The 27255-nt window shown below is 40.0% G+C and overlaps 1 pseudogene; it reads right to left on the reverse strand.

Moving 5' to 3' along the window:
- Positions 1–1401: 1401 nt before the first annotated feature.
- Positions 1402–27232, reverse strand: LOC114691220 (annotated as a pseudogene).
- Between the last annotated feature and the right edge of the window lie 23 nt (positions 27233–27255).

The following is a 27255-nucleotide window of genomic DNA, read 5'->3' on the forward strand; positions in this document are numbered from 1 at the left end:
TTAAAAATAAAATCAATCTGAAAGAAAGAAAATTTGATTTTTGTATTTTTATTGTGAGTTGTTTCGAGTCTAGTCCAAAGATGTATGACCGGACCATTTGCTAATGTAATAACATTGTAGTTTTAACTTCTTTTCACTCACAAATACAACCCAACTTGGAAATTATCCTTAATAAAATATACCAAAGTCTTGAGAAGTAGATAACTGTGTTTTCTGTCAAGGGAAAGTCTCTAGGGCGAAGCTTATGAAGTCTTCTGAGGTCCCTGCAAGGGCTCCCATATCACACTTCTTGGGTCAGCTAGGGTCAGAATCGAAGCTGGTTTTACTCGGGGAGTTTGCAGGATTTGGGCCGTGGCTGCAGAGTTACAGTGGAGTCGACAACTGCTCATCAGATTGTAAGGAAGTTTTCTCAGCAAGAAGACGGCTATTTGTGGTCCTGAAAAATTTCTCTTCTATGCATTACATTTTTCTCTGATCAGACCACTTAAGCTATGTGTTTCTGGGCTGCACCTTCCTTTAAAGTTAGGATAATGTTGGCTGGATGGGTAGCTCAATGGTTAAGAGCACTTTCCACTCTTTCAGAGGACCAGAGTTCAGTTCCCAGCACCACATCAGGACAGTCACAACCTGTAAATCCAGCCCACAGGATCTGAAGCCCTCTCTCTGGCCTTGCAGGCATCTTGCACACACCTGACATTACTAACAGACATACTTCACCAATACACAATACATAAATAATAAAAAGACACTTTAAAAAATAAGAAATGGATAATGATGATTTAAGCTTAGAAGTGGAAACAAGCCTTTCAATGTGCATGCTCTTCACAGCCTCATGATACACAATGCCCAAAAGACAAAAACAAGCTAAATGCTCATCAACAAATAAACAGATAAACAAAGTGCAATACATATATAGAAAGAAATGATATTAACTTTAAAAAGGAGGGCATTCACATATATTTGATATGGGTGAACCTTAAAGACATTGTGTCAAGTAAAATAATACAGACATGAATTCACATGAATTTTATTATTTCATTTATATGAGATGTCTAAAACAGTCAAATTCATAGAAGAAAATATAGCTGTAGACGCCAGGGGCTATGGGTTAGGGAAGTGTTGAGTGGTTCTTTAATAAATAGGTTTGCTATTTCTATTTGGGATGAAGAAAACTGTTCAAAATGGATTAAAATGATGGTGGTGTGACATAGGACTTCATTTAGCACCACTGAGTTGTAGGATTAAAAATGGTTTGAATGGTAAATTTCATGTTATGTACATTTAACTAAAATTCTCAATATTCATTTCTTCATCAATTTGATTGCATTGTCTGTGCAGTACATATGAGATCTGAGAGAGCAGGAGTAGGAGGGCTAGAGATGTTTCTGCACCTTCAGACCTCTAGCAAATGTAGGTTAAGAACATAGCAATTGACCTGCAATCACGTTGTCAGGTGGATGGGTGTTCTCACTGCAATATGCAATGGTCATGTCCCAAGCATCAATAATTCCCACATTAAGGTCCCTGAAAATGTGCCTTAAAATAAGATTCTGAATGTTGCCATGGAAGTCACTGAATATCTCTTGCATTTTCACTTACTTCTCTGGTATTTTCGGTCTTAATTATCACCTTGGTCTCCGGGCTTCGTAAGAACAGTCTCTCTATGGCTCTTTTTGACATTGATGACCTACGGATGAAAATGTTGATGGGAAAGGGTCTGAAGTGTTGGCCCAAAGTAATAACAATTGCTGTGCGACTGTCTCCTGCCACCTGGTCAATTTCCCGTGGGATATAGTTGTCATCTTTCAAAGAGTACAACGTTTGAGTAACAAAGGGATGGCTGTGTTTTTTCCACTGTATCAAAATATGTTGATTAATATCCAGAAGAACATGAGTTTGAAATAACCCAGTTCCATGCAGGTCAAAAAATGTCAGGCTGTTGGGAAACAAAATCAAACAAATCTCTTAATAAAAAGAAATAGCATAATTTGAAAATGCACACAATCTGTAAGACTCTGACCATGATTACTTCTAACTGAACAATGGTACTATTTACAAGGCAGAGAATTTTTATCAGATGCCTTAAACCTCCATAAGATTTTGAAATTTGTATCAGAGTATATGAATAGAAAGATAGAGCTAGTGTCTATGATTAAATAACTAAATAATAACTTTTTATTAAAAACTTAAAGCCTGGGGCTAGAGAGATGGCTTAGCAGTTAAAAGCACTGGCTGTTCTTCCAGAAGACCCAGATTAGATTCCCAACACCGACATAGTCACTTCTAACCAACTGGAACTCGAGTTCCAGGGGATCTGATGACCTCTTCTGGCCTCACATGGCACTGCATTCATATGGTACACAGACTATATATGCAGGCAAAACATCCATAGATGTAAGAAAAGAATTAATAAACCTTTTGTAAAAAAAAAAAAAACAAAAAAAAAAAACAGCTTAAAGCCAGAAGTTTGGCATATTGACAGTAGTAATAAAATAAATATCAGAGAAGAACAAAGAATTCTAATTATTATTATTTAAACGCCCAACAGTTGACTATAATTTCAAATTGAAAATAAAACATACTTTTTGCAGCTTTTTGTAGGTAGTACACCCATTGGCGCAGTGTGGAATCACCCATGAGGTAAATCAGTTTTCTTGTCAAGCAATTATTTATCTCTTGCATCTGACTGAACTCATTCTGTGCAAAATGTTGAAAATCCACCTTCCTTTGAAAATATAGCCATGGGGAAAGGAGCCTTCATTCAATTTGACACTTCTTTTTCTTGATTTCATTCCCTAGCATAAATAATAAAAATCCAGACTCAATAATTTTTATTATCAGAAAATACTTGAAATATTGCAAATACTTCCTCATCCTCTTCTCATCTTTTTCTTCCATCTTTGTTTATTCTCTATAGCGCCTCCCTTTCTTCTACAAATATTTATTTAACAAAATCATGTTCAAGGGATGGATAAAAAGTTCTCACAGGGTAGATGCTCTTAGAGCAGGGATCCTTTTCTCTTGAGCCTTCGCAGTGTTTCCCTGGATCTACTTGTCCCAGAGCCATTTAGAGGTGAGACAGTAAACCGAAGTTGGGAAGAAACTGTAGACAGAGCTCAGGTCCAGATGAATATTTCAACAATTACATTGGCCTTGGTGAAACTTCAAGTCTCCTTATTCTCAAGCTGTTAACTCATGAAAGAACTTAAACACACTTGGGAAATAAGAGGCCTACACTGTTTGTGCCAAAATTATGTTTTCTGGTTAATAATAATAAAACTTGAAATATTCCACTGTGCCTAAGACTGAACATAACATTCTCACTGTGGTCTGCTGTCTGCTGAAAAACAACAGGACCATGATTGCCTTGTTCTGAACACTCCACTATTGACACATCCTGGCTGTCTTCATCAACTCATACTGAATGTTCCACCCGGGTAGGTGCACTAGTTAGCTTTAACTGTCCATTTGACACAGAGTGAAATAACTTCTTCTAGAGGACTAGGTTCAATTCCTAGTGCCCACATGGCAGCTCACAACTGTCTGTAACTCCAGTTACAGGTGATCTGACACCCTCACACAGACACACATGCAGATGAGACACCAATGCACATAAAAAAAAATAAATCTTAAAATAAATATATTTATAATAAAATCTTTTTCATGCATAAATCCCTTCTTTAAAACCCAAGGTAGCTCATTTGTACCAAGAAATGAGAGCTCAAAATGTTTAAGGTAGAAATATGGCTCAAAGTAATGAAGTTGTTTAAAATAGCAAGTTGCGAATACAGTGCCAAGAGCACACTGAACTTACTGCTACATGGCGAGACTGTGATGGCCAAATTCTTTATCACTTCAACTGCCATGTTGGACCTTCAAGAAATAAGAAAATAAGTTATCCTAACATCTATCCAGATCTTTAAGAATGAGTATCTGGTTTAGATGGAGTGAAGCACTCTTAATTCTTTGCAAGTGGTTGTTGTTGTGATTGTGATACATTTAAGATGTTCTGATGAAAAAAATGGGTCAATATTTTAGAAAATGGTTTCTCTACTCATGGTGGGGAAATCTGCAGATCCATGGTGTCACTTTTCATCTATTTGCAAATCAACCAAATCTATCTGTCTGTCTGTCTACTCAGCTCCAATTTTAGCTCTCAAGCATGACCAACTTGATGCTTCATGAATCCCAAGATAGAATGTGGCCAAATACATACAGACCACAACACCATGTCACAGTATTCCAGGGTTGGGCACTCATGTATGACTGTCTAATGCCATCTCTGTTCCTTACTTTCCACTGCAGTAATTCAGGGCCTTACAAACTTTTTCTGGCATAGTGCTTCTCCAGTTGAAGAGCCTCACTCTCAGAATTTCTGATTCACTTGTTCCAGGTCAAGTTCAAGAACTTGGCTTTTTTCAGTTGTTGGGTGAAGCTGAAGCTACTGATGCAAGGACATCACTTTGACAACACTAACCCGGTTATTATATTACCTTTCTAGTCCTTTTGTTGAGCCAGCCTATTATACAAAACCTTTATATGACTTTTCCTCGATGGTCTATAGAATAAAGACCAGGCACCTACAGCCTTCTAAACATATCTACCTCTCTGGCTTCTTCCTCACCCCCTTTTCACCTTCCAAGTCCACTGGGAGTCTCCTTTCCATGGACTGATATCTCCTTGAGAGTAGGAATGAGGTCACTCTTCTTTGCTCTAATATTCCGAATGTCTAGCCTAGTAAGCACCATCTCCAGGTATACAATTCAACGGTGACTGTATCTCATGAAATCAAATTCATTTTATAAAGAATGGTGGAAGGTAGGATTCTCCAGAGCGGAGCTGGGGGAAGGGTAGGAAGTGCAGAGAACCAGCACTGCAGAAAGTTCCCAGAAAGCACAGGGATCATTTTCCAGCACTCAAGGATTGCTCACATCCCGGGAAAGGAGTCTTTGGGCCAAGTGAGAAGAATGGATAGTACAGCTTAGCATGTATTATCCTTCAGCTAGCCAAGTAAGGTTGAATATAGTAAGAGAACAAGACCTGGCCACTTGTCAGTTTGGTTCCAAAGGCCAAATTTTATAGTGTCTTAAATATGTGTTGCTTGCATAAATGTACTCATTTTGATGTATCTTTTAAAATAATTATGTGTGGAAGCATTGCATTTTAGAAAACTGCCTATAATATTACATATACATTTGCCAGTCACTTGGGGACTTTGGATTTTCTGAGACATAACCAGGAGACTATGCCAAGATGGGTCTTCCTTTGAGGCTTAACGAAGTCTACCTTAAGAAAGATTGAGATGTAGCCAGTGAGAAAGGCAGAAATGACACACAAATGATCCTTTCTCCGAGAGTAAGAGATGATTCTGAGATAGTCAAGACAAGAATACTCTTCCTATGTCCTCATGATCATTTTTCTTTTTTCTTTTCTCTTTGTAACTCTAATTTTGTTTTATGTGTGTGCATGTTTTGCCTACATGTATATCTGTGTCCATGAAGGCCAGAAAAATAACTTGGATCCCTGGATCTGGAGTTCTAGATGATTGTGAGCCACCATGTGGGTGCTGAAACATGAATCCAGATCTCTGAAGAGCATTAAGTGCTCTTAACTGCTAAGCCATACACCAGCTCCATTAATGATCATTGTTTTTTTCAAATTAAAAAAAAAAATTGATAAGGCCCAGTCTCTTTTTAGCTGAGCCAGAAGATAAATGTGTGGATTGTCCCATGCATTTTTTGGGGGTGGGGGGGAAAACAAGTGACAGTGGGAAAGGGGAGAAAGAGAGTCTTGTGGGAGAAAGAGTTGTCGCATTTGAACTTGAATTTCGGGACTCTGTTCTGTCCAGTTTGCTCTCCTGGACACATATCATGAAAACAAGCCTTCCAACAGTGGTAGTTCCCGGACTGTGGACCTGAAGGCTCTTAAAATGAGTCATCAGTTCAGCCTGGAAACTATTAATCTGGTTTAATGGACACAAAATTCAAGTTTCTGAGAAAAAAATTATTCTATCATTTTCAGGTTACATTTCACTTGTTATTGCATTCAGCACAGTCACTGAGATCCTCTTTTTTTGTTTTGTTTGTTTTTTTCGAAACAGGGTTTCTCTGTGTAGCTTTGCGCCTTTCCTGGAACATACTTGGTAGACCAGGCTGGCCTCAAACTCACAGAGATCCACCTGGCTCTGCCTCCCGAGTGCTGTCTTAATGTCACTGAACTAAGCCTGTGGCCTCAGTGGCTCCTGCCCACAGATGAATTCTGAGGCTCTGGCCTGCCTTACTACCAGGACCTGAAGTCCCCAGCATGCTCTTGCCTGGGCCCCTCCTCTCTTGAGAATAGTATTTTCCCTTTGCTCACATGGTTTTGGCCCTTACTTTGTTTGGGTTGCTGCTCTAGACAGCTCTCACTTTATTACTTACTAGTAAAATTTTATTTGGAAAAGACAACCTCTTTGGCAAAATAATAAGATAAAGGGGTTTTTATTTTCAGATCTTGATTAGGAGAAAACAAGAAGTGAAGTTGGAGAAGGATTGAAGGGGAAACATGATCATGAAGACATGGTGGGGGAGATAGGTCTGACCCGATTATTATTTTAAAGTAATGTCAATGTCATATTTGAATCATTACTAGGGATTCCTGCTACATATTTACTTACTTGTCCATTGTCTTTTGCTTATGAGACTGACCACTCTCTAGAACTCTGTGTAGAAAGTGCTCTTTATAGACTGACTGAACAAATGGATGCATGGATATAGAAAACACATTCTCACAATTCTTCTTCTCAGAACATGAACAGTACAATGGCATGTTGGGAAAGAACAGCATGCAGTTGGAACAAAGGACTAGCCCTTCTGGCTATGACACAGAACACTTCCTGGAAACAATAGCAAGTAATACAGGGCTTGGGAATGCAAATTGTGAAATAAATGTTCAGCTTGATTGACAGAGAGGAAAACAGCATGAAGAGTGTAAACAGGTTAGAGACCTAATTCACCTTTAGAGCTGTGTGGCCATAGCAATGATTCAAGCAAAGAAGCATTGACATGTATTAATATTATATATGTACTTTAGAAACATGAGTGAGGACACAAGAGCAGCCCCTGAGATCACTGACAGAGTCTAATTAAAGTCTGATGAGAGCTCATCCTAGAGACACCCATCCAACAGTGACAGACAGAAATGAGTGGGTTCAGGAGACAGTTCAGAGGTACAATTTATAGGATTTGATGATTGATTCGATTAAAGTGTAAAGTAAACGAGAAAATGATCCTACTCATTTAATTAATAGTATGTGGGACAGTATTTCATGAATACATTATAGGCAATACTGGTGCATAAAAAAGAGTTACTGAATCTGGAATTACCTTGCACCATGGAAAACAAGATGTATATACTTGTGCAAGGCACTTCACTGCTGTGTTTCCTTTCAGCCAGGGGTCCAGAGGTCACCCAGGATGGCTGCTGGGCTACCTCTGGAGGATGGACCTAATTATGACTTAGTCCACACTGACATGACAGTTTGGTTAGTCAGATTTAATATATTCAACAGTTTGGTCAGATCCAAAGTCTACCTTTTGGTAGCCCTTAATGAATTTGAAGTCATGTTTACCTCTGGAAAAGTAGGTGTTCCTTAATGCTGAGGTAGGAGACATTACTATTCTTGGTTTTCATGTGGGTCAGGGCTCGCAGGGAACATTTGGAGGCTTCAAGCAGTAGAAGGCTTCGTTATCCGAGCATCCAGATATTGACACTGCTCGGCATCTGTGTTTAAGGTCAGGCCACATTTAGTGAAAACAGGGGAGGTGCCATTAAGAAACTGGCCAGTGAAGATGATTCTATCATAGCCTTGGTTCCTTGCTCTCCAGAGAGCTGACACCCTTCACTGGGATGCATGAGAAGAATAGACAGGGAGACCGGGCCTCCCAGAACAGAGTGAAGCTGATCAGGTAGGTGCCATTGTTGAAGTCTGTCACCTTTCCAGAAGCTCCTGCCTTCAGGGCTGGGGAGAATATCCTGTTCTCAGGAAGTCCCACCATACTCCTTCCTGCGACAAAGTGGTCCTTGGCTACCAGCAGGACGTGCAGCCGGTCACCTACGCAGTATTTGCCACGAGGGTTGAGGATGGTGGCCGTGCTCTCTTTGGCGCTGGTGGTGGTGCTGAGGTTGGCAAAGGGTCTGGGTGGGATCTGCCGGTTTAACTTCTCCAGGATGTCCATGACATCAGCTCCACCTCTGCCGTTGGGGCTGATGTGTTCGGAAGCCCTTCGGAGTGCAAAAACTCCTTGAAGATGTGCCATTGTCTCAGAGTGATGGGGTTGTTAAAGCGAAACAAAAACTGAAGTATTGAAAGGACACATTTACTAACAGCAGTTAAGAAAGCTTGCTTTCAATATAAATTAGTATGACCTATTTTTATACCTTTCAGTGTGATGAAATTACTGTTAGAAATCAATTCTAATTCGCTTTCAGTTAGAGAATGAGAGGAATCGATTTCCACATAGTGTGGACCACTGCTGCCAGCAGATGCTTGTCTTTTGGAATCATTGGCTTGAAATTAAGTAGGTATAATAAATATGTATTTCATTGTTAAATATAAATTTTTTCACCTTACTATCCTTCATCTATCTTTTCTTCATGAAAATCAATCTCCTATATTGTACAAAATCTAGAAAACAAAGCAAATATGTCAAATTATATTCTCCCTAAATTTTATTTTACAGTACTGTATGTTTTATGGTCTCTCTCTTATCTCTCATTTGTATTTTTTTACTAAGTTGCAATTGCACCAAATATATAGTCTTAACACTTTTTTTGCAACTGTATTATACACTATAACTAACTTTAAAGCTTGCTAAATAATTTCTGTGATCTTTATTTTTATTGAGTTTGTTCTATCCCATCAAGAAAACACCATGGGCCATGGGCCCTATGATATTAGATAGCCATAATATATTTACTTTTTATCATTGTATATAATGCTTAGATATTTCCCAGTTTTTCATGTATAGAATTACCTTTTTATAGTAGGTTCCTGGGAATGAAATTACACAATCACACATTACTGAAGTAAGTACCAACCAGTCAAAGAAGGTGACATTTTTGACTGCCAAATATGTTCTTTCTTTTTCTGAGACAGGGTTTCTCTGTGTAGCCTTGGCTATCCTGGAACTCACTCTGTAGACTGGGCTGACCTCAAACTCTACTCCTAGGTTCTGGGATTAAAGGCATGAGCCACCATGCATGGCTGCCAGATATGTCCAAAAGTAAAATTTTAAATTGTCACCAGCAACATATAAAACTAACCTTCATGCTACACCTGTCTCATTGGTCATTACAGCAGACAAATTAGAAGAGTAATAGCTAATGACCTTTCTCTAGAATGCCAAGAGAAAGATTTAATTGAATGAAGTATTTACTTACCAGTCAATAAATGCCACTGTAAGCATCTGAATGATGAAATAATGGAAAGAAACTGTAACCCCCAATTTCAGATCCTTTCAGGTCTTGGGAGTCTTGCTTGCCTACAGAGGTATGCGTTTACCCAACAGGCTCCTGTGATAGCAGGTTGGAATGGCACAGAGGGCCAGGGTCAGCAAGCTACTGTGTTTGTCCACTGGGTCATTTGAGTTTTGCTTTTTAGCAGCCTCAGCATGCTATTTCATCGGTTTTCAAAGTTTTCTGGTACAAAAGTAATTATGGAACAGTAACTGTATGGCATCATATATGTCACAGAATCAGTTAGCCGCCCAATTGAAAGAACCATGCAGACTCCATCTTTGTTTAATGACTTTGAATGACTGCATGCTCAGCCAGAGAAGGGAGTTATCCTCACATATCTCAGAAGACTAAATCTCTCTCTCCAAATCTATTGGTTTAAATATTTTTGGCTAATTGTGGAGTATTGTCAGCAAAACTACTTGAAGATTTAACAGATGAAGTTGGGATTTTGGTACTGTAAAAAAATTATACTTATTCTAATATCTGTGTTTCAAATTTATTTTTTATGAACACTGTTTACTGATATATTTTCTCTTTAATTGTCTATTTTCACATCTAACTTTTTTCATTTAAGTTTTAGTTTTTTTATTTCAGTTGCTATCAGATTGTCATATGATAGCCATTTTAATTTGTAGTCCCTTCAGGGTTGGGTTTTTTTGGGGGGAGCTTTGACATTTTTAAATTTAGTATAATTGTGTGTGTATGAGGAGTAGTCGAGGCACAGTGCATGTGGAGGTAGAAGACAGCTTCGCGGAGTCAGTTCTTCATTTTCTTTTTAAGTCTAGTTCAGGGATTGAACTCAGGTGTTCAGTTGGTGCAGCGAGCACTTTGCTCACTATCTTGCCAATGGCAGTCTTCTCAGTCTCTCAGTTCAAGAAACTATTATTCTTTTCTAAAAATTGCTTGACATTTTAAGACAATTTAATGTTCATATTTGAAGCTTGAACAATTGATTGGTTTCTAGCATTTGAGTGTTTCCTTCATACTTTCATTTTCTAAATATTAAATTCTATTTTTAAATATTTTATTCTTTTGGCCATTCACATTTTGTCATGTGTATTAAAAAGTATGTCTTTGGGGCAGCAAGATGGCTCAGCAGATAAAGGCACTTGCTGCAGTTGAGGACTGAGTTCGAAACCAGAATCCATTGTGGAAGGGAAGACTGTCCCCACAAGCTGACTCTAACCTCCATATGCATCTGTGGCATGCACAAGCACACTGAATTTTAAAGGCAAAAAAGCAATTTTTACAGTATGTTTACCAAATAGGTTCACTCTACTGGTCATTCTGATGAAGATGATGTGCTATTTTAATTTATCTTAATAATAATGGAGTTGATTATTGCTAATATATTACAAAGAAAGATACAAAAATGTTTACAACAATTTTCTCAGGAAACCAAATGTACAGAATTAACAAACATGTGGACTTACGTAGTAGAATATTATTTTAAGGTGTGTTATTTTGTTTATGTTGCATTTCTTTAACTCTGTGAAGCTGTATTACTGTGCTGTGTAAAACACCTGTTGGTCTAATAAAGAATGGCAATAGCAAGGCAGGAGAAAGGACAGGTAGGGCTGGCAGGCAGAGACTATATATAGAAGGAGAAAATAGGGGAAAGATCTAAGATCTAGCAGCCAGAGGAGGAAGATGACTCCAGAAGCCAGCCACCTAACTACACACACAGCAAGCACAAAGTAAGAGATTTACGAAGTTAGAGAAAGGAAAGTCAGAGGCAAAAGACGGACGGGATAAGTTAAGTTAAGGAAAGCTGGCTAGAACTAAGCCAAGAGAGGCCAGGCATTCATAATTAAAATAAGCCTCCATGTGTGATTTATTTGGGAGCTGAGTGGCACCTCCCCAAAAGAGCTAGCAACACAACAACAGACATACTTATAGGAGAGAATTTAGCAAATATGCAAAGACACCATGGGAAAAAGAGATTGCAATAAATTTTCCGAGACAGTTCAGAATGGTTTCATAGAGAGAAAAGATGGGGACTGATTACTTAAAGCTTACTGAGGTAGCAAAAACATTTAAAAAAAAAAAAAGAATTTATTTATTTATTTATTTATTTATTTTTTATTTATTTATTTTGATTTTTTGAGACAGGGTTTCTCTGTGTAGCTTTGTGCTTTCCTGGAACTCACTTTGCAGACCAGGCTGGCTCAAACTCACAGAGATCGCCTGCCTCTGCCTGCCTGAGTGCTGGGATTAAAGGCATGCGCCACAACCGCCAGCGAATTTATTATTTTTAATTGGCAAAGGGTATGTGTATGTTGATAATGTATAATGTGGTGTTTTTGATATATGTGTATGTTGAGAGATAATTAAATCAAGCTAACTAACATACCCATCATCTCACATTAATCTTTTTGTGTGTGAGAGAACATTTAAAATCTTTAACAATTTCAGTTGCACGATATATTATTGTTAGCTAGTCCCTGCTAGACACTGACTCCTGGAATGTATTTGTGTAGATACTTTGTACCCTATGACAACATCCCTCATCTCCATTAGCGTCGGGGTTGTAGCCCCTGCTCATAGCTATTCTACTTTTTGATCTAAGTTCAGTTTTTAAAAATTGGACTACAGTGAGATAAGGTAGCGTTTTGTCTCTCTGGATCTGGCTTGTTTCACTTAGCATGTCTTCCATTTTTAACGTGTGTGTGTGTGTGTGTGTGTGTGTGTGTGTGTGAGAGAGAGAGAGAGAGAGAGAGAGAGACAGAGACAGAGACAGAGAAGAGACAGAGAGACAGAGAGACAGAGAGTATGATTTTGTCCATTCATTCCTTAGTGGATATTTGGGCTGATGGATGCTTACGTTGACCTTGTATGTTATGAAATTACTGAAAGTGTCAATAATGAATCACATAATAATTCTATTTTTTAATTTTGAAAGATTTATTTTATTTTAATTATGTGTGTGTGGGCATGAGTACAGGTGCTCTTAGATGCCTGAAGAGTATTGAATCCTTTAGAGCCTGATTATGAACTATCTAGTGTGAGTGGTGGGAACCTCGCTCAGGTCTCTGCAAGAACAGCAAATACCTTAACCATTACTCATCTTTCAGCCTATTTTAAGTGTTTAAGGAATCTTCATAATGTTTCCCATAATGCATGAGCTAGCACATATTCTCACAAACAGTGCACAAGGTTCCTTTTGTGCCTCATTCTCACTATAACTATTTTCAGTCTTTTGTATATAACGGGCAGTCTAACAGATACAAGGCCGTGTTTATACAGTTTTATTTGATGTCTCTCTGACGATTAGTTGTGTTGAAGGTTTATATGCATGTCGGTCATTCATATTTCTTCCTTTGAAGATATCTATTCCAGCTCTCTATGCATTTTCTTTTTTTTTTTTGTTTTTTTTCAAGACAGGGTTTCTCTGTGTAGCTTTGCGCCTTTCCTGGAACTCACTTGGTAGCAGGCTGCTGAACTCACAGAGATCCGCCTGCCTCTGCTCCAAGTGCTGGATTAAAGGCGTGAGCCACACCGCCGGCTTCTATGCATTTTTTAATAGCATGGTTTATTTCCTGCCATGGAAGTTTGAGTTCTTACACATGTAGTTATGAACGCTTTTGTCCAATGTACACCTTGCAAATATTTTTCCACTGTGTACACTCCTGCTGCAACTCGGTGGATTGTTTCCTTGGCTGCATAGGTTTCAGATACAATCCCATTTGTCTAACTTTGCTCTTATTTCATATCTTTGAGTTCTATCAAAATCTAGCTAATAAAATGTTAAGAATTACTGTTTGCTTCTAGTGTTCTATAACTTCAAATCTTACTTTTCAGTCTTTGCTTCATTTTGCATGAATTTTGTGCACGATGTTGAAAAGGGGCCATTGACATTCTTATGCATAGATTTCCAGCTTTCCACACAATTTGTTAGACTGTACTTCTTCTACTGTAATGTTTTGGCATTTTTTATAAAAGACAATTGGCAATAAATGCATGGATTTGTTTCTGGCTCCCTATTCTATTTTGATGACTATATTTTGTGGTAGATTTTGAGAACAGATGCTTAAATATTTCACCTTTGTTATTTTAGATGGTTAGGGATTTTAATGATACTTTAAATTTTATAGATTTTTATATGTCTATTAGAATATCTTTGGAATTCTGATAGATATTGCATTGACTCTGTACATGGTTTTGGGTCATATAGAAACTTTAACATTCATTCTAATCTATGAACACACTCTATTTTTCTCACGGTACCTTCTTCAGTTTCTTTCATTCATGTTTTACAGTTTTCAGTGTACTGGTCTTTTATCTATGTAGTTTAATATATCCTTAAATATGTTACTGTTTGGATGCTTGTACACATGAGATTGTTGCCTTGATTTCTTTACTGGATAGTTTGTGGTTCATACATAGCAATGTTGCTGGTTCTTGTATGTTGATTTGTACCTTGGTTTCAAAGATCCTAAATTGTTTCATGCCCCTACAATACATCTGACTTAATATGACCAGTCACTATGTAACCCTCCACATCTCTGTATCTTCTCAACCTGGTTTCTATCAGTTAACCATTTTTTTAAGGACTTGGCTCCAATCTTCATCACCAAAGGTTCTGATATTCTCCAGGTAAACGGTTAGTATCCATGGCTGTAGATCTTCAGTGCTACATGTCTTTGTGTCTGACCTCTTTCAGACCTATAGCAATACTCCTATTGAAAATCTATTTCTATTCTCTACCCTAACTTAAATACAACTCTACATTTTCCTTTCTATTTTATACTTCCTTCGATTGTACATTTCCTTAAGATTTTGAATCTATTCAAGTATCTCTATTACATTTGTTTATTTGGGAGGTGGGCGTGTGCCATAGCACATACTTGGAGGTCAGAGGTCAACTTTTGAGACTCAGTTCCCTCTCCCTCCATATGAGTCCTGAGAGCTCACAGTGTCAGGTTTGACAGCAAGCACTCTACACCAACTGCTCCAAGCCATGGTCCTCCAGTATCTCCAACATGTGAACACCTAAGTCTCCTTTAAATGCTGTCCTATTCTTCTGCTCACTCCACCCGACAAGTTAAGTGTCTTGAGAGTTCTCGCTATCCAGCGCCATCACCCATTATTTGACTTAGTGCTCACTTTTGACCTCATTATTAACTACACTTTGTTCTCACTCTACAGCTCACCCATGACAATGTCTCAGATTTCCACAAATTCAGCTGTCACTAGAGTCTAATGCTTAATAAATAATTTTTTAAAAAGCATGCATTTCTCACAGCAGACTTGTGTATTCAATTGTATATCAAAGGAACATCTTTACTCAGGTGACTCTGAAAGACCCTAAGGCAAACATTCACATTTAAATTTATCTCTTGTCCTCCAATATCTTTCCTCCTACTTTACCTCAATAAATGATATCACCATCCATGAACTTGTACAAACCTCATATATAGTGCTTGATTAGCCCCAAATCTTCACTTCCCACAGTTAATCAAATTTGCTATCAATTCGTTAATTGCTCAATGAGCTGGCCTTTTTGAAGCTATGGCCCATTAAAAGATAATGAATGCTGTGCCTTCAAAGCTAATCCTTCCTTTTCTTTCCCCCCAACTAAACCATATTAGAACCACTTACAGTGCACCAGCTAGAGTCATCGAGTCACTATAACTCATGTGTGTGTGTGTGTGTGTGTGTGTGTGCGTGCGCGCGCGCGCGCGCGCTCAGCGTGCTCACATGTGTCTGTGGGTATAAATATTCTGTACATGTTCAACGTATGCATACATATGTAGACGCAAATGAAGGGCAGAAGGTAATGTCAAGGGTCTTCCTCAGTGGCTCTTCACCTTAGTCTTTGAACCAGTCTCTTCCTCCTGAAACACACAGATTCAGCTACACTGGCTAACCAGAAAGCTCCAGGCATCCTCCTGCTTCTTCAGCTCTGGGATGACAGTGCATGTTGCTACACCCTCCTGCTTTTTTTTTTTTTTTTTTTTTAATGAGTTTTAAGGAACAAACTCAGGTCCTCATGCGTGCATGGTAAGCACTTTACAATCATATCATCTCCCTAGCCCTCTGACACTGTAAGGAAGCTTTGAACTAAGCATAACCAACACATGTTCATATCCACTCTCTTTCCTTTATGAACACATGATCTATGACTTTACACTGACCTTGCTCAGAAATGTGCCAGCCTTGCCTGTTCTTTCCACAGAAATATATATATGGTTCCACATTAAATCCTCATGCTTATTTTTTTTTGAGAGAGGGTGTTGCTTTGCAATAGCCTGGTGCTCTCCTTATCTGTGGCAAACAAATCTTTATTGCCTCTCTTTCTTCATATCTTTATACTCACCAACATGCAAACCCACTGCCTTTGACTACAAAATTAATGACCCAGATAGGATCATTTGCTTGAAGGAGGTCCTGAGCTTTTGCTATTCAGTTCCTGTTAGGAGGGGCCAGTGGCTAATGGCACTTTATCCCAGGCATGTTCTCCACCTTGCTGGAAGCAGATTCTGAGTCTATAAGGAAATCCCTGTCTTAGAGATTATTCACTATCTTTGCAACTTCTACATTCCAGAAAATTCCTTAGCCACTCTGAAAACTTTTGTTCAGAAGTTTCCTTAGACCAGCAAGTAGTGTTGGAAGCATTAATCTATTAGTGAAGCCGTGATAACAGACTGGAGAAGGACTAGGTGGGTAAAACATGTGCAAGGGTTCTTAGCGGGTCTAGGAGAACTGAGAGAAACCTCTCTCCCACAAGGGTCTGCTCTGAGACACCTGGCACAGGAAGCCTCAGAGCAGATCTGGGAAAGCAAAAGGGATCTGTCCTGGTTGTTGACCACTGAAGTTTTGGGAGACTGAAAGACACTGCCATCCTTTAGACCTGACAAGGTGAAGGGCACCGAGGAGATCATGGCAGTTTTAATTTTTTTACTTTTTATGTTTAAGAACACCAGAGGCAGAGGCATAATTTTACAGTTTAAATATTCTGAAGTCCTTTGACAGTGGATCCAATTCAAACTGAAGCCAAGTAAAGAGTTGTAAAGCTTATATGTTCTGATAACCTAATTTTCAGCGTGAATGTGGGAGGCCTCCCTCTTGGGGAGCCCATGCCCTCACTGGGGTTGTGATGCTCCTCTTTCTAGTAAGTCCTGCTTCATACTGACTCATCCCAAAACTCTTTTCTGCTGTGAAGTCAAGAATTCTGACTTTGACGAGAGGTTTCTGAAAAGAACCAGTCTGTAGGAGGCAGTAGGCTGGGGCTCCCGCTCCCGCTCCTGCTCCCCGCTCCCGCTCCCGCTCCCGCTCCCGCTCCCAGCATCTTTACCAGTGACCAGCACAAGCGCTAACTCTAACGCATGGTCGCATGGACTCGAGGTCCTTTGACTCCCTCACCACTCTGCTCTGCTCTGCACTTTGGGTTTGCATTTATTTGTTCTGCTTGTTTTGTTTCTGAAACTAGGACTCCTGGAGAGCTACCAAAAAAAACTGTAGTGGGGTGGAGAAAACCCAGAGTGAGTGAAGTCCTGGTAGAATGTGTGTGTTGACAGGGACTTAGCTGGCCTGCAGAGGACTCTAAAACTAATTGTTAAAGCCATCATCCATATGGCCAAGCGCAAGATGGATGGCAAAGATTTCCTTGGGAGTCTGAGTCTGAGTGTTTATGAATGATTAGTGTATACCAAGACTAGCAACCACAGCTTCCTCCTCCTGGATGTTTGCAGCCTGAGAACTGGCCTACACAGATCTCCACCAAGACTAGCTAACCCTTTCCCGTGCGGTGCCTAACAAACATGCCGAGGTTTCAGGATGCCGTGTTAGCAATAGCAGTAGAACAGTGGTGTGGAGGCAGTTGGAGAGACCCACCTGATCCCAGCTTCGTTGTGTGGTGTCTACATGTCTGTCCTTCCTTCATTCCCACACCACCCTAGCCAGGTTTCCAGGACCCAAGCCACATGGAATGTGGCAAGGACTGATCGCTAACATTATAAGCGATTCTCTTGCATACATGATTGATAGCTTCCAAGAATTTGTCAAGGTGTGTCCAGCTCTGGGTGGTACCCAGGCCAGTGACCGTAATCAGGCAGCACCTTCTAGAATTCAAAACACTGTGGGAGCAGCTGCTCTGTGTATGACCTTCTCTAGCCTCTCTCTTGACCTTGAAAGCTTCCTCCTTGCTTTCCCAGTTCTGGCCTCTTCCTGGATACCACATTTTCATTCCCCTATTGGTTGCATTGTGGACCCAAGTAAAGGTCAATACCTTTCCTAAAGGCAGTTTCTAAGGCCTGCTTCAAATGGACTCAGATCCCTAACAAATAATTCATCAGAATCTGTTCTCCAAACCGCTGTCTTGTTTCACCGACCTTAGACATTTAAGGTACAGTGCTCATGCTTCTGTCTGTCAGCTTCCTGTGCTTTCATCAGAGTGTCAGTTAAATATTATTAAAGTGTTTTCTCAGTTCTGTAATGAAACTAAAGTTAAGAAAGGCAAAGGGAACCATAGAATTAAAAACAAATATATACAAAGTTATAGGTATGAAATATATTTTTATGTAAAAAAATGCATTTAGATAAAAGAATTTGAGGTGGTTAACTAGTTTTGTTCCAAAGCAAAGGATTGTTCCAAAAGGAAACAGAAGGAATTAAGAACAAAACCAGAAATCTCAAGCATACTGCAGAAGGTCCAAAAAAGTTGCCAAAAAAGATACATGAAAGCTAAAATTTAAAGTATAATTGTGTGTATAACTAAATTGCTATAAATAAGTGTTATTTTAAAAAGCTGCAAGTTGGGTTTACGATACTTAATACATTTCATCAGTCAGTTCACTCGGGCCCCGAGAAAAAGGAACAAAAGCAAGCGGTGAGATCCCCACATACTCTCAGGCAGTTGACTTTTCATTTTGCCTTTTGGCATTTGCAACATAGAGATTAAAATCAAAACAGTCCAGACGGCCCACAGCAAATGATTACAGGCAAGAGAAGAATGCCAGTCACCAGGCTTGGCCCTGGGGAGAAGCACATGTCCCTAGGCAAGTAAGAACTAGACTCAACAAAGAGAGGACACAGAAGCAGGGAGGAGTCTAAAGGACGGATGTTTGCCACAGCTGTGGGAAAACAAGAGATCTAGAAAATAACTGTCCTTGGCGGGGGAGGGGGGGAGAGAAAGAGAGAGAAAGCCTTGATCCCTCTGAAAGTGGGAGGAGGGAAACCATTGTAAGGGAGGATGTCCTGCCCTCCAAAAGCAGGTCATCCACTCCAAGGCCAGCTGCCCTCGAAGTCTGAAGTTTTCCTAGAAAAGCTCACTCAAGCAGCTACAGACCACCACAGAGGTTCCTTGGGTAACTCTTGACATGGCAGACGAGAATGCTAATTTTCTCTCACTGCCGAGGCTTACAAAATGAATCTTTGTAATAATAAATATTGATGTCTATACTTCAAAGCCAAAGATTATTGTCAGCCCCAGGACTTCGGAATTGCTGTGCGTGTGACAGAGGTCCCAGCTGAACTCTCTAACTGAGATACTGGGGTTAAAACGGTATCAGGCACAGTAGTGCTCCAAGGCTTCAGAAACAGTCCCAATAACTCCTCCAAAATTCAATGTTCCTCTTACACGGAAACAGAAGGAATGGGTGGCAATGCAAGGCTGCAGACTGACCAAAAAACGGCTGGGAGACTCAGCGCTACACGAGATTCTATCATCCTACACAGATTATTAAGGACTTTATGACTTGTGGCACCCAAAAATAGACATTAGCTGTTCTAGTCACTTGTGTTCTGGGGAATAAAAATGAGTATAAAGTCCATGATCTAAAAAGTCTAACAGACTTGTCTGCTCTGTCCCTCTAATTAGCCAGGAGAAGGAACAAGCCACTGCCTTTCCTTAACGAAGGACACAGGAAGGTACATCCTGCGAACAGAGAAACAATTAGAATTTACGCAGACACTTGCCATGCATAGATAAATACCTTCCAGTGTCTGCTGATATGGTCTCAGGATGGATGGGAAATTTGACAAGGCCAGATTTTTCTAGAATAAAACTCTCCCTTCTAAGTCTCCACAGCCTCAGCAATCCTGAGGAAGACCACTAGATCTATGAACTGCTAAAAGTTTGAAATTTTTCTTCCAAAAGAGAAAAAGACATTTACTTTTAACTACAGAATTTATAACTACATAATTATAATCTTCAGTGGTCATAAATTATTTGTTAGTTGCTTTATTTTTTGTTTCTGTTTTTTCATTGTTCAGCATGGTTGTATAATAAATATACTTGATGATTACAATTCATACATCTTCCTCCATCCAGTCTGATACTGGTTTTCTACTTGAAATTGCACTTTTGTGCTTTGCACAAGCTCGATATATAACTATCAGTGTGAATGTTAGTGGTTTTTTTTTGCTGTTGTTGTTGTTTTCAATTAATTTTATTTTATTATATTTTTTCATGCAATATATTTTGATCATGTTCTTTCCACTCTTTCAGCTGTGTGCTCCACTTCCGTGCCCACTCAACTTCATGTTCTTTCTCTTCTGTTGAGAAGGGGAAGTGGAACAGTCCCACCCCTAACCAGAGCTATTGCAATTGATATCTGCTGGAAAGAAAAATCCGTTTTTCTCAGTGAGTGTATTGTATATATAACCACATTCAGGCAGGTCTCATGCTACAGCAGTTGAAACGACATGAAACAGACTCCAGTCTTTGTTGTTGTTTTGTTTTTTGTTGTTGTTCTTTTGTTTTGGTATTTTTTTATCTTACTGGATTTGGGGGCATTTTTGGTTTTGTTTTTAGTTTGTTTATTTTCATTTTCACTTTTGTTTGGGTTTTTGTTTTGTTTACACAAGGATCTCAGTCTTTAATTCAAAACCCAGTGCCGATTCAGTATTCTGGCAGTCTCATGAGGAACTCTGGGTCCTACTAAGTAGAAATGCTATGTACATACACCTGACACTAAAGCATAACTACTACACATTACAGAGTGCTTCGTAGGGAGGGCAATGTGCTAATAACATGCTAAGCACAAAGCCTCCTAATCATTTGTGGAGACATTCCTGCTGCTCTGGACCCCTCCCTGCTCTCTTTTGCCAGGAGCTAACAGAAGGAGAGCCTCAATGTCTCCTGTCTCAGGAGGAGATTGACCGATAGACTAGGCAATTACTACGTTTGCCCAAAGTTCAATTCATTATGAAAAAAGAAAACTCCATACAACCAGCTCAGGTTTAAAGAAGACACAGCTAACCTAACAAAATCATGAGTATATCACTGATGAAATAGCATTCTGATGGGACCACCAGTATGGTACAACCCTTCAAAGAAAGGCATTAAGACAGATGTTTGCTGCTGGGATGTGGTCTGCATAGTCATGCCTCAGCTTAGGCTGCATGGAAGTTCTTACACCCAGATGTAAAAGTTAAGCTGACAATAAAACACATAGCCATTCTAGAGCACATTACCTCTGCTCAGAATGGTCTCCTGCAGGACAAGACCCCACCCTATAAACTCAGAGACTGGATTTACTTTAAAATCTGAAGGAAGAGGGTCCCTTTTGCCTCAGATTAACACAATTTGATAGTGTCCTATTTTATCTACTAACTACTTAATCCAGAGCCAAGATGGAATAGGAGCCAAAGGATTCAAGTGAGCCCAAATGCCTTCTCCTGTTGACTGGGGTCACGGCTCACACTGAAGCTTTTAAAAAGTCAAATAGGTAGAGAGGAGAAGAAAAGATTCTCCTCTCTGCCACTTTTTCCTCTGTTTACTTATACAGTTTTAAATCTTTGGTGTGTGTGTGTGTGTGTGTGTGTGTGCATGTACATCACACACGCAAGTGTACAGAGATCAATAACAACTTGAAGTCGGTCCTCCCTCTGCCTTATTTTGAGACAGGGTCTCTCTTACTGTGCCCTGCCCACAAGATTACAGGCATGCACTACTGCAACGCCAGCTCTATGCAGGTTCTGGAGCTTCAGAGTCAGTCCTACGCTTACACCACAAGCCCTCTGCCCACTGGTCCTCTCCCACCCCCTGTTTGTAGAGTGTTAACCTCCGGCCTGCTGATGCTCTTTCGTGTCTTACCAGAAGCATAACATGCTCAGTGCTGCTGCACTGTAACTAATAAGTTTTAACGTGCCAACTGTAAAAAAGATAAAGCAACAAGTAACTCTTTTTGTCTTCCTTTTTTCATTGACTATCTCTCAACTCAAGTATGATGGCTTTTCTTGGTTGTCAACTTGACTACATCTGGAATTAACTAAAATCCAATGGCTAGGCATACCCTTGAGGAATTTTTTTCTTAATTAAATTCTTTGAAGTGGGAAGACCCACTTTTAATCAGAATCTTTGAGGTGGAAAGATAGACCTTTAATCCAGATCTTCTGATCCAGGCCACACCTTCTGATGGCAGCTTATATAAAGGACATGGAAGAAGGAAGCTTGCTCTATTTGCCTCTTTGTCCTGCTCTGGTAGCAAGTCCATTCTTTCACTGGAATTAGAGCCTATTTATTCATGATTCTAGTGTATACTGAAGACCAGCTGAGACATCTAGCCTCATGGACTAAACAACTACTAGATTCTTGGACCTTCCATTGTAGATAGCCATTGTTGGACTAGCTGGACCACAGTCTGTAAACCATTTCTAATAAATCCTGTAGATAGGTAGATAGATGATAGATAGATAGATAGATAGATAGATAGATAGATAGATAGATAGATAGATAAAGTTCTGTTTCTCTAGAGAACCTGGCTAACCCTCCAAGGTACCATTTTGTTGTTTTGTTTTGAGATAAGGCTTTACTATGTACCACAATCTGGTCCCAAATTCACTATGTAGTTGTGGTGGTTTGAAAGAAAATGGTCCCCAAAGGGAGTGGTACTACTAGGAGGTGTGACTTTGTTGGAGTAGATATGGCCTTGTTGGAGGAAGTGTGTCACTGTGGGGCAGGTTTGAGTTCTCCTATGCTCAAGCTACTCCCAGTGTCACACAATTCACTTCCTGTTGCCTTCTGATCAAGTGTATCCAGCACCATGTCTACCTGCACACTGCCATGCTCCCTGCCATGATGATAATGGACTGAACCTCTGAACTGTAAACCACCACCTCAATTAACTGTTTTTTTTTTTTTAATAAGAGCTACCATGGTCATGGTGTCTCTTCACCTCAATAGAAACCCTAAGACAAAAGTTGGTACCAGAAATTGGGGTATTGCTGTAATAGGCCTGACCATGTTTTTGTTTGAGGAAATAGGACTTTGGTAGTTTGGGTTAGGAAAGCAGTGGAATGCTTTAAGCACTGCTTAAATGACCATACTAGTGTGGTGATAAGAGTTATTTGAACTGTCAGGGGCTGGCTCAAGAGGTTTCACCAGCGAAGAATTTTAGTATGTTGCCTAGAGGTCATTTTTGCTATATTTTGGTGAGGAATGTGGCTGCTTTTTGTCCTTGTCTCTAGAGTCTACTTGAGGCTAAAGTAATGAGATTTGGATTAATTCCATTGACAGAGGAAATTTCAAGATAGCTTAGTATAGTCTCTGTGATGCGGATACTAGTGGTAACTCTAATGAAGATATATAATGAAAAGGAGCAAGCTGAACAAGGAAAATACAAAACATACAATTTGAGGAGAAAAGGAGTGCCAGGACATGGAATGGAGCTAAGTCCTGTGTTCAAGGAGATAAACAGATTAAGAAATGGGATAAGGAGTGGTGGTGACCTCAGGGCAAGATCCAACCCAACTAAGTTTCCAACTTGTGAAAAGGAACTAAAGAAAAGCTTAGAGCTGAGTGTGGTGATACACTCCTTTAATCCTAGCACTTGGAAGACAGAAACAAGTAGATCTCTGAGTTTGAGACCAGCATATTCTACAAATACAATTTCAGGACAGCCAAGCTTAGGCAGTGAAGGAAACCACAAAAAAACAGGAAGTGGTGAAGATGTAATTGAATGAGGCCACATACAAGCCCCAGCAATAAGCAGAACTTGGCAGCTTTGGCCACATGATTCTGGCTTTAAGGGTAGAAGAAATTGGTTTTAGATAATCCTCTGTGAGTAAAAAATGTAGGACCAGGCATGTTCAGGAGTGTCCCTGAATGGAGCCTAGAGAGGCCATTTCATGGAACTGTGAAGTTGAAGCCTGATTGCCTTGGAGAATCAAGATGTTAGAGATAGATTCATGGGATATCTGCTGAGGGAGTTGCTAACAGGAAGTGACCAGACCAAGAGAAAGAAGTATGTTGCAATCAACAAAGTTGAAAAGGTTGGAGATCTAAGATTGTTGACATCAACATGGAGATGCAGTGTTTGAATATTTGCCCAGCTGATTTTCAGTCTGCTTTGTACAGTATTTCCTCACTATGCTCCCTTCCCTACATTTTGGAATAGTAATATATCTTGTGCCAATATATGTTGGGTATTTGATCTGCTTAGTGATTTAATTTTACAGGAATACAGTTAAAAGATTGCCATGAGTCTCAGAGAGACTTTGACTTTGAAACAATTTTGAGACTGTTGTAATGATAGGACTTTTGAATTGACTGAATGTATTTTTTGCATTATGATATGGCTACAGCCTTTGAGGGCCGGGCATGGAATGTGGTGTTTGAAAGAAATGGTCCAAAGTAGTGGCACTATTAGAAGTGTGCTTTATTGGAGTAGGTGTGTCTTGTTGAGTGTTTCCCTGTGGGGTGGGCTTTGAGTTCTCCTATGCTCAAAGCTACTCCCAGTGTCACAATTCATTTCCTTTGCTTCCGATCAGATGTATCCAGCACCATGTCTACCTGCACACTGCCATGCTCCCTGCCATGATGATAATGGACTGAACTCTGAACTGTAAACACCACCTCAATTAATGATTTTCCTTTATAGAGTTCCATTGTCCGAACTGACCTATCTGCTGTATGGATGGCAAACACCCTAATAGTCATGTCAGAAACCCCATCTAAGATGAGGAATCTGATGCAGAGATCCACGGCTAGCCCTGGTAGAGCGCCAAGGTCTAATTAGCAAGAAAGAGGAGTTTATATGACGAGAATTGTTGAAACCAAGGTTGATAAAGCACAGGACAAATAGCCAAACGAATGGAAACACATGAACTATAACCAAAGACTGAGTGCCTCAACTGGATCAGGCCCTCTATAGGTGAGACAGTTGATTGCTTATCTGTTTGGGAGGCATCTAGCAGTGGGACCGGTCCTGTGCTCAGTGCATGAGTTGGCTGTTTGAAACCTGGACTTATGCAGGGATGCTTGCTTGCCTGGAGGAGGGGACTGACCTGCCTGGACTGAGTCTACAGGCGGATCTCAGTCCTGGGAGCTTTGCCCTGAGGAGGTGGAATGGGGGTGGCTGGGGAAGGAGAGGGGAAGAAGGGGGAGAACAAGGAATCTGTGGCATATGTAGAACTGAATGTATTGTAAATAAAATAAAGGAAAAAAAAGAGTTGCCATTGTCATGGTGTCTTCGCAGCATTAGAAACTCTAACTAGGACATAGCCAAGCTTGCTCTCAGATTTATATGTAGCCTAAATAGTCTCAAGGCATGATCTTACTTCAGCTCCAGAGTACTGGAATCGCAGGTTTGTTTCCATATCACTCGTTACTAGAAGTACACTAGACTCTCTGCTTACAAAGAAAGAGTCCTCCTTCAAAAAAGGCTGTATGCACTTCAGAGCTGTTTATTTCATTTCAGCTAGAAGACCTTGGAGATGCTTATGAGAAATCAGCTAGGGTCTCTAAGTCAATCTGACTCTTTCTTAAAGGCAATTATGGAGTAAAGATGGTTTATTACAATGTTAAATGGGCAAGCCCAGAAGTGTTTGTGTCCACCATCTTTCTTTTTGAGCACAAGATCTAGGACTGTACATGAGCATGCTCAGGACTTTACATCTTAAACTGGGCAATCCAAGAATATGCCTGCTTCTTCACAGACTTTTCTGTATGAGAAAGTATAAGCTCTCCTAATAAGATCCTCGAATGTCCATCATTCAGAGAGAACATTGCTTTGCAAATGGTGTCAGCACCTCCTTGCTTGCAGCAGGTATATCTTTCTCCATTCTCTTATGACTGGGTTGTACTTTGGATTCTGAAATGCAAGATGTGAGCCATGACATCTAATTACAAATTCTGTCTAAATTGGTTGACTTTTCTCCCTCCTCATTGTTAACACCCTCTCTCAAGTCATTGTTGCTTCTCACCTAGTCAGATCACTGAAAAAACCTTTCTTTACTTTGTTACTGACAAGTTATTTACTGAGCGTCTGATACGTGTCTGGCACGGGTTATAGCAACAAGTAAGTACATACCCAATCTTTGTTGTCCTAGAGGTTATACAGGGTAGGTGAAGGTGGACAGCCATCAATGGATGTCATGGTAAATTCTGCAGTACGGTAGCAAGTGCAAAGTACTATAAAAAAGAAGTCAAGCAGAGCAAGGAACTGCAGAGCGGTGGAGTGGAGGCTGTGTTGGTGTCAAGAGATACCCTCTGAGCAGTCAGATGAAGATGATTAGGAGAGGAGAAATGGAAGTCAAATAAGACTCAGAAAGGAAAAATCCAAGCAACGATGAGGACTATACAAAGAACAGTAATTCCTCCGTGATGAGGGAAAGGACTGAAACCCATACAGTTGGATTACAGCCGCACAGCTATAGGAAGAGCTCATCTGAGACAATGCAATGGAAAGCAGTAAAAAAAAAAAAGCACAAATCACCTGCACTAAAGAAGCAGTACCCGCATGTGTACATTTATTGTGCAAGGGAGTGGTGTAGAACAGAGATTCTTCTTACACTGCCTTGCTAGGTAGTATACTTTTAACATCTGCTTCTTGCATTTTCAGAGTAGCATCCAAGTGAAGCACTCTGGCCCCCTGGGAGACTATGTAATAGGAAACAATTCTTACCTTTGTGTGGTCTTTTGAAGTCATGAAGACAACCCAGAAACAAAGATAAAGAGCACCATCAGGAGCAGTTTCCGAGCTGGAGCATTTGGAAACAAAGCGAGCAGTGTCCTAGAATGAGGACACAATCATCACACATTAAATAAGGACTGACCTGGATGCCTCTGAGAGCTTTCCTTGCTCCTCCTCAGTTAATACCAGAGTGGGCTCACACTCTCTGGGATTTTACCAAGTCATCATGAAATCAAAGAGGGAGTCTTTCCGTGAGGCAAGGAACCAAACAGGTGAAGAGACTGCACGCTTCTGACTCGGGAGATGTCTGGGCTATGTGAACCGGTCTGGAAGCTTTGCTCATTTTCAGGTCAGCAATCATTTACACGCAGAACCTCCTCTCTTGACATTCCTTCATACTCATGCTGATCTGATAGGTGTCTTTCTCCAAGGTCAGCAACAAATAGATCTCTCATTCAGTTCAAAGATGTTCAATTGTTAAGGCAGCTTCCTTCCACCTCAAATTTTATTTTTATTTTGTATTAGTTTAGTTTATTGATGTTGATTGATTGATTGACTTTTTTTCAAGACAAGGTTCTCTGTGTAGTCCTGGTTGTCCTGGAACTCACTCTGTAGACTAGGCTGGACTTGAACTTACAGAGATCCTCATGCCTTTGCCTTCCTAGTGCTGGGATTAAAGGCTTGTGCCTCACTGCCTGGCTAGGTTTTACCTTTTTATGTCACAGTAGTTGAACAACAATTTCCCCCAAAGCGTAAAAGTTTCTGAAAAGCTCAGTGTTAAGGTGTCCAAAGTTTTTATCTTACCTTTTTATTTTCATCCAGAATCCTAAAAGTATGAGAGAAAGTGCTAACTTCTGACGGTGTTCCTCAAACATTTTATTATAAGAGTCACAGAAGG

Source organism: Peromyscus leucopus, unplaced genomic scaffold (genome assembly GCF_004664715.2).
Source record: "Peromyscus leucopus breed LL Stock unplaced genomic scaffold, UCI_PerLeu_2.1 scaffold_168, whole genome shotgun sequence".
Lineage (NCBI taxonomy): Eukaryota > Metazoa > Chordata > Mammalia > Rodentia > Cricetidae > Peromyscus > Peromyscus leucopus.